The sequence below is a fragment of the Pseudophryne corroboree genome, chromosome 4, assembly GCF_028390025.1.
Source record: "Pseudophryne corroboree isolate aPseCor3 chromosome 4, aPseCor3.hap2, whole genome shotgun sequence".
Lineage (NCBI taxonomy): Eukaryota > Metazoa > Chordata > Amphibia > Anura > Myobatrachidae > Pseudophryne > Pseudophryne corroboree.
Window position 1 is genome coordinate 16791073 of NC_086447.1, and position 15848 is coordinate 16806920.

Consider the following 15848-nt stretch of genomic DNA (forward strand, 5'->3'; position numbering starts at 1 on the left):
GGTTAAAAAGGCAATAATCTGGAGAGTTTTGCAAGATTTTTCTTCCATTGACCAACGAAGAAACACATTGGTACTTTCACATGATGAGTGAGTACTTCAGGATCTCTGACACTTACATGAGCAGCAGAGTGGCGCAGCGGAAGCGTGCTGGGCCCATAACCCAGAGGTCGGTGGATCGAAACCATCCTCTGCTATGTGCACTTATTTTTTTTGTTAATTAAATTCTTCCAAAACTGGAATTGATATTTTGACTCTTTTATTTTTACTTAAAGTACAATAACTTTTAACATTTTAATTTGTTTTAATAGTATATTGACAGCATTGTATTCTTTCAGAAATCAACTTAATTTTCTTTACCCTATTACTGAAATGGTAATTGACAAAAACAAGCTACATTGTCACCAGAAGAGCAATGCAAAATGTACAATTGATATTTCAAAATCATCTTTCCATCTTGAATTTCAATGATGCATTGGGGCAACGATTTTGTGAGAAACATCTTCACCCTTAAAGAAAGATTTTCTTAACTTCTTACCTGTGTGCTGATTAGATATCACCTGGTTTTCACATTAAACAGATTCCCACTTGAGAAAGCAGCAAGGATGCAGTGAGGTTTATGTTTCCTGGTGTCAACCTGTATTATTTCAGTGGACATTGTAATGAGGATGCATCTTGCTGCCTTTCCAATGAAGCAAGTTTTAATCAGTAATAGGTGAAAAACCATTCCTACAAAGGCGTTAATCAGAGACTTGGCTTTATGGACACTTTTCAGAGAGCAAATGTGTTAGCATAAAATTAAAGCCATAAAATGGAGAGCTGATTAATCACTCAATTGGATTTCTCTGCCTGCATAATTTTTTTTCTCTGCAACCCCATGCTAAATTGTGCTTCCTGTTTTTTATAAAATGACTTAATCAAATCTGACTCTAATTGCATCAGAGAAGGCCAGGTACCCTACACTATAAGAGGTGGTTTGAAATTTTGACTTGTCTACTTAAAGATCACCAAAATTTGATCACAAGGTCAATTACGTCCCCGGGTGGGATTGAACCACCAACCTTTCGGTTAACAGCCAAATGCGCTAGCCGATTGCGCCACAGAGACAGCTTGCAAAAGCATGTACTGACAAAGGCTAAAAAGCATTCATCTAGAAAGTTTCCTAGAAAAACGTTAGAAAGGCAATAATCTGGAGAGTTTTGCAAGATTTTTCTTCCATTGACCAACGAAGAAACACATTGGTACTTTCACATGATGAGTGAGTACTTCAGGATCTCTGACACTTACATGAGCAGCAGAGTGGCGCAGCGGAAGCGTGCTGGGCCCATAACCCAGAGGTCGGTGGATCGAAACCATCCTCTGCTATGTGCACTTATTTTTTTGTTAATTAAATTCTTCCAAAACTGGAATTGATATTTTGACTCTTTTATTTTTACTTAAAGTACAATAACTTTTAACATTTTAATTTGTTTTAATAGTATATTGACAGCATTGTTTTCTTTCAGAAATCCACTTAATTTTCTGTACCCTATTACTGAAATGGTAATTGATAAAAACAAGCTACATTGTCACCAGAAGAGCAATGCAAAATGTACAATTGATATTTCAAAATCATCTTTCCATCTTGAATTTCAATGATGCATTGGGGCAACGATTTTGTGAGAAACATCTTCACCCTTAAAGAAAGATTTTCTTAACTTCTTACCTGTGTGCTGATTAGATATCACCTGGTTTTCACATTAAACAGATTCCCACTTGAGAAAGCAGCAAGGATGCAGTGAGGTTTATGTTTCCTGGTGTCAACCTGTATTATTTCAGTGGACATTGTAATGAGGATGCATCTTGCTGCCTTTCCAATGAAGCAAGTTTTAATCAGTAATAGGTGAAAAACCATTCCTACAAAGGTGTTAATCAGAGACTTGGCTTTGTGGACACTTTTCAGAGAGCAAATGTGTTAGCATAAAAATAAAGCCATAAAATGGAGAGCTGATTAATCACTCAATTGGATTTCTCTGCCTGCATAATTTTTTTTCTCTGCAACCCCATGCTAAATTGTGCTTCCTGTTTTTTATAAAATGACTTAATCAAATCTGACTCTGATTGCATCAGAGAAGGCCAGGTACCCTACACTATAAGAGGTGGTTTGAAATTTTGACTTGTCTACTTAAAGATCACCAAAATTTGATCACAAGGTCAATTACGTCCCCGGGTGGGATTGAACCACCAACCTTTTGGGTAACAGCCGAATGCGCTAACCGATTGCGCCACAGAGACAGCTTGCAAAAGCGTGTACTGACAAAGGCTAAAAAGCATTCATCTAGAAAGTTTCCTAGAAAAAGGTTAAAAAGGCAATAATCTGGAGAGTTTTGCAAGATTTTTCTTCCATTGACCAACGAAGAAACACATTGGTACTTTCACATGATGAGTGAGTACTTCAGGATCTCTGACACTTACATGAGCAGCAGAGTGGCGCAGCGGAAGCGTGCTGGGCCCATAACCCAGAGGTCGGTGGATCGAAACCATCCTCTGATATGTGCACTTATTTTTTTGTTAATTAAATTCTTCCAAAACTGGAATTGATATTTTGACTCTTTTATTTTTACTTAAAGTACAATAACTTTTAACATTTTAATTTGTTTTAATAGTATATTGACAGCATTGTATTCTTTCAGAAATCCACTTAATTTTCTTTACCCTATTACTGAAATGGTAATTGACAAAAACAAGCTACATTGTCACCAGAAGAGCAATGCAAAATGTACAATTGATATTTCAAAATCATCTTTCCATCTTGAATTTCAATGATGCATTGGGGCAACGATTTTGTGAGAAACATCTTCACCCTTAAAGAAAGATTTTCTTAACTTCTTACCTGTGTGCTGATTAGATATCACCTGGTTTTCACATTAAACAGATTCCCACTTGAGAAAGCAGCAAGGATGCAGTGAGGTTTATGTTTCCTGGTGTCAACCTGTATTATTTCAGTGGACATTGTAATGAGGAGGCATCTTGCTGCCTTTCCAATGAAGCAAGTTTTAATCAGTAATAGGTGAAAAACCATTCCTACAAAGGTGTTAATCAGAGACTTGGTTTTGTGGACACTTTTCAGAGAGCAAATGTGTTAGCATAAAAATAAAGCCATAAAATGGAGAGCTGATTAATCACTCAATTGGATTTCTCTGCCTGCATAATTTTTTTTCTCTGCAACCCCATGCTAAATTGTGCTTCCTGTTTTTTATAAAATGACTTAATCAAATCTGACTCTGATTGCATCAGAGAAGGCCAGGTACCCTACACTATAAGAGGTGGTTTGAAATTTTGACTTGTCTACTTAAAGATCACCAAAATTTGATCACAAGGTCAATTACGTCCCCGGGTGGGATTGAACCACCAACCGTTCGGTCAACAGCCGAATGCGCTAACCGATTGCGCCACAGAGACAGCTTGCAAAAGCATGTACTGACAAAGGCTAAAAAGCATTCATCTAGAAAGTTTCCTAGAAAAATGTTAAAAAGGCAATAATCTGGAGAGTTTTGCAAGATTTTTCTTCCATTGACAAACGAAGAAACACATTGGTACTTTCACATGATGAGTGAGTACTTCAGGATCTCTGACACTTACATGAGCAGCAGAGTGGCGCAGCGGAAGCGTGCTGGGCCCATAACCCAGAGGTCGGTGGATCGAAACCATCCTCTGCTATGTGCACTTATTTTTTTGTTAATTAAATTCTTCCAAAACTGGAATTGATATTTTGACTCTTTTATTTTTACTTAAAGTACAATAACTTTTAACATTTTAATTTGTTTTAATAGTATATTGACAGCATTGTTTTCTTTCAGAAATCCACTTAATTTTCTTTACCCTATTACTGAAATGGTAATTGACAAAAACAAGCTACTTTGTCACCAGAAGAGCAATGCAAAATGTACAATTGATATTTCAAAATCATCTTTCCATCTTGAATTTCAATGATGCATTGGGGCAACGATTTTGTGAGAAACATCTTCACCCTTAAAGAAAGATTTTCTTAACTTCTTACCTGTGTGCTGATTAGATATCACCTGGTTTTCACATTAAACAGATTCCCACTTGAGAAAGCAGCAAGGATGCAGTGAGGTTTATGTTTCCTGGTGTCAACCTGTATTATTTCAGTGGACATTGTAATGAGGATGCATCTTGCTGCCTTTCCAATGAAGCAAGTTTTAATCAGTAATAGGTGAAAAACCATTCCTACAAAGGCGTTAATCAGAGACTTGGCTTTATGGACACTTTTCAGAGAGCAAATGTGTTAGCATAAAATTAAAGCCATAAAATGGAGAGCTGATTAATCACTCAATTGGATTTCTCTGCCTGCATAATTTTTTTTCTCTGCAACCCCATGCTAAATTGTGCTTCCTGTTTTTTATAAAATGACTTAATCAAATCTGACTCTAATTGCATCAGAGAAGGCCAGGTACCCTACACTATAAGAGGTGGTTTGAAATTTTGACTTGTCTACTTAAAGATCACCAAAATTTGATCACAAGGTCAATTACGTCCCCGGGTGGGATTGAACCACCAACCTTTCGGTTAACAGCCAAATGCGCTAGCCGATTGCGCCACAGAGACAGCTTGCAAAAGCATGTACTGACAAAGGCTAAAAAGCATTCATCTAGAAAGTTTCCTAGAAAAACGTTAGAAAGGCAATAATCTGGAGAGTTTTGCAAGATTTTTCTTCCATTGACCAACGAAGAAACACATTGGTACTTTCACATGATGAGTGAGTACTTCAGGATCTCTGACACTTACATGAGCAGCAGAGTGGCGCAGCGGAAGCGTGCTGGGCCCATAACCCAGAGGTCGGTGGATCGAAACCATCCTCTGCTATGTGCACTTATTTTTTTGTTAATTAAATTCTTCCAAAACTGGAATTGATATTTTGACTCTTTTATTTTTACTTAAAGTACAATAACTTTTAACATTTTAATTTGTTTTAATAGTATATTGACAGCATTGTTTTCTTTCAGAAATCCACTTAATTTTCTGTACCCTATTACTGAAATGGTAATTGATAAAAACAAGCTACATTGTCACCAGAAGAGCAATGCAAAATGTACAATTGATATTTCAAAATCATCTTTCCATCTTGAATTTCAATGATGCATTGGGGCAACGATTTTGTGAGAAACATCTTCACCCTTAAAGAAAGATTTTCTTAACTTCTTACCTGTGTGCTGATTAGATATCACCTGGTTTTCACATTAAACAGATTCCCACTTGAGAAAGCAGCAAGGATGCAGTGAGGTTTATGTTTCCTGGTGTCAACCTGTATTATTTCAGTGGACATTGTAATGAGGATGCATCTTGCTGCCTTTCCAATGAAGCAAGTTTTAATCAGTAATAGGTGAAAAACCATTCCTACAAAGGTGTTAATCAGAGACTTGGCTTTGTGGACACTTTTCAGAGAGCAAATGTGTTAGCATAAAAATAAAGCCATAAAATGGAGAGCTGATTAATCACTCAATTGGATTTCTCTGCCTGCATAATTTTTTTTCTCTGCAACCCCATGCTAAATTGTGCTTCCTGTTTTTTATAAAATGACTTAATCAAATCTGACTCTGATTGCATCAGAGAAGGCCAGGTACCCTACACTATAAGAGGTGGTTTGAAATTTTGACTTGTCTACTTAAAGATCACCAAAATTTGATCACAAGGTCAATTACGTCCCCGGGTGGGATTGAACCACCAACCTTTTGGGTAACAGCCGAATGCGCTAACCGATTGCGCCACAGAGACAGCTTGCAAAAGCGTGTACTGACAAAGGCTAAAAAGCATTCATCTAGAAAGTTTCCTAGAAAAAGGTTAAAAAGGCAATAATCTGGAGAGTTTTGCAAGATTTTTCTTCCATTGACCAACGAAGAAACACATTGGTACTTTCACATGATGAGTGAGTACTTCAGGATCTCTGACACTTACATGAGCAGCAGAGTGGCGCAGCGGAAGCGTGCTGGGCCCATAACCCAGAGGTCGGTGGATCGAAACCATCCTCTGATATGTGCACTTATTTTTTTGTTAATTAAATTCTTCCAAAACTGGAATTGATATTTTGACTCTTTTATTTTTACTTAAAGTACAATAACTTTTAACATTTTAATTTGTTTTAATAGTATATTGACAGCATTGTATTCTTTCAGAAATCCACTTAATTTTCTTTACCCTATTACTGAAATGGTAATTGACAAAAACAAGCTACATTGTCACCAGAAGAGCAATGCAAAATGTACAATTGATATTTCAAAATCATCTTTCCATCTTGAATTTCAATGATGCATTGGGGCAACGATTTTGTGAGAAACATCTTCACCCTTAAAGAAAGATTTTCTTAACTTCTTACCTGTGTGCTGATTAGATATCACCTGGTTTTCACATTAAACAGATTCCCACTTGAGAAAGCAGCAAGGATGCAGTGAGGTTTATGTTTCCTGGTGTCAACCTGTATTATTTCAGTGGACATTGTAATGAGGAGGCATCTTGCTGCCTTTCCAATGAAGCAAGTTTTAATCAGTAATAGGTGAAAAACCATTCCTACAAAGGTGTTAATCAGAGACTTGGTTTTGTGGACACTTTTCAGAGAGCAAATGTGTTAGCATAAAAATAAAGCCATAAAATGGAGAGCTGATTAATCACTCAATTGGATTTCTCTGCCTGCATAATTTTTTTTCTCTGCAACCCCATGCTAAATTGTGCTTCCTGTTTTTTATAAAATGACTTAATCAAATCTGACTCTGATTGCATCAGAGAAGGCCAGGTACCCTACACTATAAGAGGTGGTTTGAAATTTTGACTTGTCTACTTAAAGATCACCAAAATTTGATCACAAGGTCAATTACGTCCCCGGGTGGGATTGAACCACCAACCGTTCGGTCAACAGCCGAATGCGCTAACCGATTGCGCCACAGAGACAGCTTGCAAAAGCATGTACTGACAAAGGCTAAAAAGCATTCATCTAGAAAGTTTCCTAGAAAAATGTTAAAAAGGCAATAATCTGGAGAGTTTTGCAAGATTTTTCTTCCATTGACAAACGAAGAAACACATTGGTACTTTCACATGATGAGTGAGTACTTCAGGATCTCTGACACTTACATGAGCAGCAGAGTGGCGCAGCGGAAGCGTGCTGGGCCCATAACCCAGAGGTCGGTGGATCGAAACCATCCTCTGCTATGTGCACTTATTTTTTTGTTAATTAAATTCTTCCAAAACTGGAATTGATATTTTGACTCTTTTATTTTTACTTAAAGTACAATAACTTTTAACATTTTAATTTGTTTTAATAGTATATTGACAGCATTGTTTTCTTTCAGAAATCCACTTAATTTTCTTTACCCTATTACTGAAATGGTAATTGACAAAAACAAGCTACATTGTCACCAGAAGAGCAATGCAAAATGTACAATTGATATTTCAAAATCATCTTTCCATCTTGAATTTCAATGATGCATTGGGGCAACGATTTTGTGAGAAACATCTTCACCCTTAAAGAAAGATTTTCTTAACTTCTTACCTGTGTGCTGATTAGATATCACCTGGTTTTCACATTAAACAGATTCCCACTTGAGAAAGCAGCAAGGATGCAGTGAGGTTTATGTTTCCTGGTGTCAACCTGTATTATTTCAGTGGACATTGTAATGAGGATGCATCTTGCTGCCTTTCCAATGAAGCAAGTTTTAATCAGTAATAGGTGAACAAACATTCCTACAAAGGTGTTAATCAGAGACTTGGCTTTGTGGACACTTTTCAGAGAGCAAATGTGTTAGCATAAAAATAAAGCCATAAAATGGAGAGCTGATTAATCACTCAATTGGATTTCTCAGCCTGCATAATTTTTTTTCTCTGCAACCCCATGCTAAATTGTGCTTCCTGTTTTTTATAAAATGACTTAATCAAATCTGACTCTGATTGCATCAGAGAAGGCCAGGTACCCTACACTATAAGAGGTGGTTTGAAATTTTGACTTGTCTACTTAAAGATCACCAAAATTTGATCACAAGGTCAATTACGTCCCCAGGTGGGATTGAACCACCAACCTTTCGGTTAACAGCCGAATGCGCTCACTGATTGCGCCACAGAGACAGCTTGCAAAAGCATGTATTGACAAAGGCTAAAAAGCATTCATCTAGAAAGTTTCCTAGAAAAAGTTTAAAAAGGCAATAATCTGAAGAGTTTTGCAAGATTTTTCTTCCATTGACCAACGAAGAAACACATTGGTACTTTCACATGATGAGTGAGTACTTCAGGATCTCTGACACTTACATGAGCAGCAGAGTGGCGCAGCGGAAGCGTGCTGGGCCCATAACCCAGAGGTTGGTGGATCGAAACCATCCTCTGCTATGTGCACTTCTTTTTTTGTTAATTAAATTCTTCCAAAACTGGAATTGATATTTTGACTCTTTTATTTTTACTTAAAGTACAATAACTTTTAACATTTTAATTTGTTTTAATAGTATATTGACAGCATTGTTTTCTTTCAGAAATCCACTTAATTTTCTTTACCCTATTACTGAAATGGTAATTGACAAAAACAAGCTACATTGTCACCAGAAGAGCAATGCAAAATGTACAATTGATATTTCAAAATCATCTTTCCATCTTGAATTTCAATGATGCATTGGGGCAACGATTTTGTGAGAAACATCTTCACCCTTAAAGAAAGATTTTCTTAACTTCTTACCTGTGTGCTGATTAGATATCACCTGGTTTTCACATTAAACAGATTCCCACTTGAGAAAGCAGCAAGGATGCAGTGAGGTTTATGTTTCCTGGTGTCAACCTGTATTATTTCAGTGGACATTGTAATGAGGATGCATCTTGCTGCCTTTCCAATGAAGCAAGTTTTAATCAGTAATAGGTGAAAAACCATTCCTACAAAGGTGTTAATCAGAGACTTGGCTTTGTGGACACTTTTCAGAGAGCAAATGTGTTAGCATAAAAATAAAGCCATAAAATGGAGAGCTGATTAATCACTCAATTGGATTTCTCTGCCTGCATAATTTTTTTTCTCTGCAACCCCATGCTAAATTGTGCTTCCTGTTTTTTATAAAATGACTTAATCAAATCTGACTCTGATTGCATCAGAGAAGGCAAGGTACCCTACACTATAAGAGGTGGTTTGAAATTTTGACTTGTCTACTTAAAGATCACCAAAATTTGATCACAAGGTCAATTATGTCCCCGGGTGGGATTGAACCACCAACCTTTCGGTTAACAGCCGAATGCGCTAACTGGTTGCGCCACAGAGACAGCTTGCAAAATCATGTACTGACAAAGGCTAAAAAGCATTCATCTAGAAAGTTTCCTAGAAAAAGTTTAAAAAGGCAATAATCTGGAGAGTTTTGCAAGATTTTTCTTCCATTGACCAACGAAGAAACACATTGGTACTTTCACATGATGAGTAAGTACTTCAGGATCTCTGACACTTACATGAGCAGCAGAGTGGCGCAGCGGAAGCGTGCTGGGCCCATAACCCAGAGGTCGGTGGATCGAAACCATCCTCTGCTATGTGCACTTCTTTTTTTGTTAATTAAATTCTTCCAAAACTGGAATTGATATTTTGACTCTTTTATTTTACTTAAAGTACAATAACTTTTAACATTTTAATTTGTTTTAATAGTATATTGACAGCATTGTTTTCTTTCAGAAATCCACTTAATTTTCTTTACCCTATTACTGAAATGGTAATTGACAAAAACAAGCTACATTGTCACCAGAAGAGCAATGCAAAATGTACAATTGATATTTCAAAATCATCTTTCCATCTTGAATTTCAATGATGCATTGGGGCAACGATTTTGTGAGAAACATCTTCACCCTTAAAGAAAGATTTTCTTAACTTCTTACCTGTGTGCTGATTAGATATCACCTGGTTTTCACATTAAACAGATTCCCACTTGAGAAAGCAGCAAGGATGCAGTGAGGTTTATGTTTCCTGGTGTCAACCTGTATTATTTCAGTGGACATTGTAATGAGGATGCATCTTGCTGCCTTTCCAATGAAGCAAGTTTTAATCAGTAATAGGTGAACAAACATTCCTACAAAGGTGTTAATCAGAGACTTGGCTTTGTGGACACTTTTCAGAGAGCAAATGTGTTAGCATAAAAATAAAGCCATAAAATGGAGAGCTGATTAATCACTCAATTGGATTTCTCTGCCTGCATATTTTTTTTTCTCTGCAACCCCATGCTAAATTGTGCTTCCTGTTTTTTATAAAATGACTTAATCAAATCTGACTCTGATTGCATCAGAGAAGGCCAGGTACCCTACACTATAAGAGGTGGTTTGAAATTTTGACTTGTCTACTTAAAGATCACCAAAATTTGATCACAAGGTCAATTACGTCCCCAGGTGGGATTGAACCACCAACCTTTCGGTTAACAGCCGAATGCGCTCACTGATTGCGCCACAGAGACAGCTTGCAAAAGCATGTATTGACAAAGGCTAAAAAGCATTCATCTAGAAAGTTTCCTAGAAAAAGGTTAAAAAGGCAATAATCTGGAGAGTTTTGCAAGATTTTTCTTCCATTGACCAACGAAGAAACACATTGGTACTTTCACATGATGAGTGAGTACTTCAGGATCTCTGACACTTACATGAGCAGCAGAGTGGCGCAGCGGAAGCGTGCTGGGCCCATAACCCAGAGGTTGGTGGATCGAAACCATCCTCTGCTATGTGCACTTCTTTTTTTGTTAATTAAATTCTTCCAAAACTGGAATTGATATTTTGACTCTTTTATTTTTACTTAAAGTACAATAACTTTTAACATTTTAATTTGTTTTAATAGTATATTGACAGCATTGTTTTCTTTCAGAAATCCACTTAATTTTCTTTACCCTATTACTGAAATGGTAATTGACAAAAACAAGCTACATTGTCACCAGAAGAGCAATGCAAAATGTACAATTGATATTTCAAAATCATCTTTCCATCTTGAATTTCAATGATGCATTGGGGCAACGATTTTGTGAGAAACATCTTCACCCTTAAAGAAAGATTTTCTTAACTTCTTACCTGTGTGCTGATTAGATATCACCTGGTTTTCACATTAAACAGATTCCCACTTGAGAAAGCAGCAAGGATGCAGTGAGGTTTATGTTTCCTGGTGTCAACCTGTATTATTTCAGTGGACATTGTAATGAGGATGCATCTTGCTGCCTTTCCAATGAAGCAAGTTTTAATCAGTAATAGGTGAAAAACCATTCCTACAAAGGTGTTAATCAGAGACTTGGCTTTGTGGACACTTTTCAGAGAGCAAATGTGTTAGCATAAAAATAAAGCCATAAAATGGAGAGCTGATTAATCACTCAATTGGATTTCTCTGCCTGCATAATTTTTTTTCTCTGCAACCCCATGCTAAATTGTGCTTCCTGTTTTTTATAAAATGACTTAATCAAATCTGACTCTGATTGCATCAGAGAAGGCCAGGTACCCTACACTATAAGAGGTGGTTTGAAATTTTGACTTGTCTACTTAAAGATCACCAAAATTTGATCACAAGGTCAATTACGTCCCCGGGTGGGATTGAACCACCAACCTTTCGGTTAACAGCCGAATGCGCTAACTGGTTGCGCCACAGAGACAGCTTGCAAAAGCATGTACTGACAAAGGCTAAAAAGCATTCATCTAGAAAGTTTCCTAGAAAAAGGTTAAAAAGGCAATAATCTGGAGAGTTTTGCAAGATTTTTCTTCCATTGACCAACGAAGAAACACATTGGTACTTTCACATGATGAGTGAGTACTTCAGGATCTCTGACACTTACATGAGCAGCAGAGTGGCGCAGCGGAAGCGTGCTGGGCCCATAACCCAGAGGTCGGTGGATCGAAACCATCCTCTGCTATGTGCACTTATTTTTTTGTTAATTAAATTCTTCCAAAACTGGAATTGATATTTTGACTCTTTTATTTTTACTTAAAGTACAATAACTTTTAACATTTTAATTTGTTTTAATAGTATATTGACAGCATTGTTTTCTTTCAGAAATCCACTTAATTTTCTTTACCCTATTACTGAAATGGTAATTGACAAAAACAAGCTACATTGTCACCAGAAGAGCAATGCAAAATGTACAATTGATATTTCAAAATCATCTTTCCATCTTGAATTTCAATGATGCATTGGGGCAACGATTTTGTGAGAAACATCTTCACCCTTAAAGAAAGATTTTCTTAACTTCTTACCTGTGTGCTGATTAGATATCACCTGGTTTTCACATTAAACAGATTCCCACTTGAGAAAGCAGCAAGGATGCAGTGAGGTTTATGTTTCCTGGTGTCAACCTGTATTATTTCAGTGGACATTGTAATGAGGATGCATCTTGCTGCCTTTCCAATGAAGCAAGTTTTAATCAGTAATAGGTGAAAAAACATTCCTACAAAGGTGTTAATCAGAGACTTGGCTTTGTGGACACTTTTCAGAGAGCAAATGTGTTAGCATAAAAATAAAGCCATAAAATGGAGAGCTGATTAATCACTCAATTGGATTTCTCTGCCTGCATAATTTTTTTTCTCTGCAACCCCATGCTAAATTGTGCTTCCTGTTTTTTATAAAATGACTTAATCAAATCTGACTCTGATTGCATCAGAGAAGGCCAGGTACCCTACACTATAAGAGGTGGTTTGAAATTTTGACTTGTCTACTTAAAGATCACCAAAACTTGATCACAAGGTCAATTACGTCCCCGGGTGGGATTGAACCACCAACCTTTCGGTTAACAGCCGAATGCACTAACCGATTGCGCCACAGAGACAGCTTGCAAAAGCATGTACTGACAAAGACTAAAAAGCATTCATCTAGAAAGTTTCCTAGAAAAAGGTTAAAAAGGCAATAATCTGGAGAGTTTTGCAAGATTTTTCTTCCATTGACCAACGAAGAAACACATTGGTACTTTCACATGATGAGTGAGTACTTCAGGATCTCTGACACTTACATGAGCAGCAGAGTGGCGCAGCGGAAGCGTGCTGGGCCCATAACCCAGAGGTCGGTGGATCGAAACCATCCTCTGCTATGTGCACTTATTTTTTTGTTAATTAAATTCTTCCAAAACTGGAATTGATATTTTGACTCTTTTATTTTTACTTAAAGTACAATAACTTTTAACATTTTAATTTGTTTTAATAGTATATTGACAGCATTGTATTCTTTCAGAAATCCAATTAATTTTCTTTACCCTATTACTGAAATGGTAATTGACAAAAACAAGCTACATTGTCACCAGAAGAGCAATGCAAAATGTACAATTGATATTTCAAAATCATCTTTCCATCTTGAATTTCAATGATGCATTGGGGCAACGATTTTGTGAGAAACATCTTCACCCTTAAAGAAAGATTTTCTTAACTTCTTACCTGTGTGCTGATTAGATATCACCTGGTTTTCACATTAAACAGATTCCCACTTGAGAAAGCAGCAAGGATGCAGTGAGGTTTATGTTTCCTGGTGTCAACCTGTATTATTTCAGTGGACATTGTAATGAGGATGCATCTTGCTGCCTTTCCAATGAAGCAAGTTTTAATCAGTAATAGGTGAAAAACCATTCCTACAAAGGCGTTAATCAGAGACTTGGCTTTATGGACACTTTTCAGAGAGCAAATGTGTTAGCATAAAAATAAAGCCATAAAATGGAGAGCTGATTAATCACTCAATTGGATTTCTCTGCCTGCATAATTTTTTTTCTCTGCAACCCCATGCTAAATTGTGCTTCCTGTTTTTTATAGAATGACTTAATCAAATCTGACTCTGATTGCATCAGAGAAGGCCAGGTACCCTACACTATAAGAGGTGGTTTGAAATTTTGACTTGTCTACTTAAAGATCACCAAAATTTGATCACAAGGTCAATTACGTCCCCGGGGGGGATTGAACCACCAACCTTTCGGTTAACAGCCAAATGCGCTAACCGATTGCACCACAGAGACAGCTTGCAAAAGCTTGTACTGACAAAGGCTAAAAAGCATTCATCTAGAAAGTTTCCTAGAAAAAGGTTAAAAAGGCAATAATCTGGAGAGTTTTGCAAGATTTTTCTTCCATTGACCAACGAAGAAACACATTGGTACTTTCACATGATGAGTGAGTACTTCAGGATCTCTGACACTTACATGAGCAGCAGAGTGGCGCAGCGGAAGCGTGCTGGGCCTATAACCCAGAGGTCGGTGGATCGAAAGCATCCTCTGCTATGTGCACTTATTTTTTTGTTAATTAAATTCTTCCAAAACTGGAATTGATATTTTGACTCTTTTATTTTTACTTAAAGTACAATAACTTTTAACATTTTAATTTGTTTTAATAGTATATTGACAGCATTGTTTTCTTTCAGAAATCCACTTAATTTTCTTTACCCTATTACTGAAATGGTAATTGACAAAAACAAGCTACATTGTCACCAGAAGAGCAATGCAAAATGTACAATTGATATTTCAAAATCATCTTTCCATCTTGAATTTCAATGATGCATTGGGGCAACGATTTTGTGAGAAACATCTTCACCCTTAAAGAAAGATTTTCTTAACTTCTTACCTGTGTGCTGATTAGATATCACCTGGTTTTCACATTAAACAGATTCCCACTTGAGAAAGCAGCAAGGATGCAGTGAGGTTTATGTTTCCTGGTGTCAACCTGTATTATTTCAGTGGACATTGTAATGAGGATGCATCTTGCTGCCTTTCCAATGAAGCAAGTTTTAATCAGTAATAGGTGAAAAACCATTCATACAAAGGTGTTAATCAGAGACTTGGCTTTGTGGACACTTTTCAGAGAGCAAATGTGTTAGCATAAAAATAAAGCCATAAAATGGAGAGCTGATTAATCACTCATTTGGATTTCTCTGCCTGCATAATTTTTTTTCTCTGCAACCCCATGCTAAATTGTGCTTCCTGTTTTTTATAAAATGACTTAATCAAATCTGACTCTGATTGCATCAGAGAAGGCCAGGTACCCTACACTATAAGAGGTGGTTTGAAATTTTGACTTGTCTACTTAAAGATCACCAAAATTTGATCACAAGGTCAATTACGTCCCCAGGTGGGATTGAACCACCAACCTTTCGGTTAACAGCCGAATGCGCTCACTGATTGCGCCACAGAGACAGCTTGCAAAAGCATGTATTGACAAAGGCTAAAAAGCATTCATCGAGAAAGTTTCCTAGAAAAAGGTTAAAAAGGCAATAATCTGGAGAGTTTTGCAAGATTTTTCATCCATTGACCAACGAAGAAACACATTGGTACTTTCACATGATGAGTGAGTACTTCAGGATCTCTGACACTTACATGAGCAGCAGAGTGGCGCAGCGGAAGTGTGCTGGGCCCATAACCCAGAGGTCGGTGGATCGAAAACATCCTCTGCTATGTGCACTTATTTTTTTGTTAATTAAATTCTGCCAAAACTGGAATTAATATTTTGACTCTTTTATTTTTACTTAAAGTACAATAACTTTTAACATTTTAATTTGTTTAAATAGTATATTGACAGCATTGTTTTCTTTCAGAAATCCACTTAATTTTCTTTACCCTATTACTGAAATGGTAATTGACAAAAACAAGCTACATTGTCACCAGAAGAGCAATGCAAAATGTACAATTGATATTTCAAAATCATCTTTCCATCTTGAATTTCAATGATGCATTGGGGCAACGATTTTGTGAGAAACATCTTCACCCTTAAAGAAAGATTTTCTTAACTTCTTACCTGTGTGCTGATTAGATATCACCTGGTTTTCACATTAAACAGATTCCCACTTGAGAAAGCAGCAAGGATGCAGTGAGGTTTATGTTTCCTGGTGTCAACCTGTATTATTTCAGTGGACATTGTAATGAGGATGCATCTTGCTG

At 36.9% G+C, this 15848-nt stretch overlaps 3 non-coding genes across 3 annotated transcripts; all 3 read right to left on the reverse strand.

Annotated features, from left to right (window-relative positions):
- Positions 1 to 3364: 3364 nt before the first annotated feature.
- TRNAN-GUU (transfer RNA asparagine (anticodon GUU)) lies at positions 3365 to 3438 on the reverse strand. The gene has a single exon. It is a non-coding gene; the product is annotated as a tRNA-Asn (tRNA).
- A 3427-nt stretch (positions 3439 to 6865) lies between these two features.
- TRNAN-GUU (transfer RNA asparagine (anticodon GUU)) lies at positions 6866 to 6939 on the reverse strand. The gene has a single exon. It is a non-coding gene; the product is annotated as a tRNA-Asn (tRNA).
- A 5760-nt stretch (positions 6940 to 12699) lies between these two features.
- TRNAN-GUU (transfer RNA asparagine (anticodon GUU)) lies at positions 12700 to 12773 on the reverse strand. Its single transcript has one exon. It is a non-coding gene; the product is annotated as a tRNA-Asn (tRNA).
- Positions 12774 to 15848: the final 3075 nt, after the last annotated feature.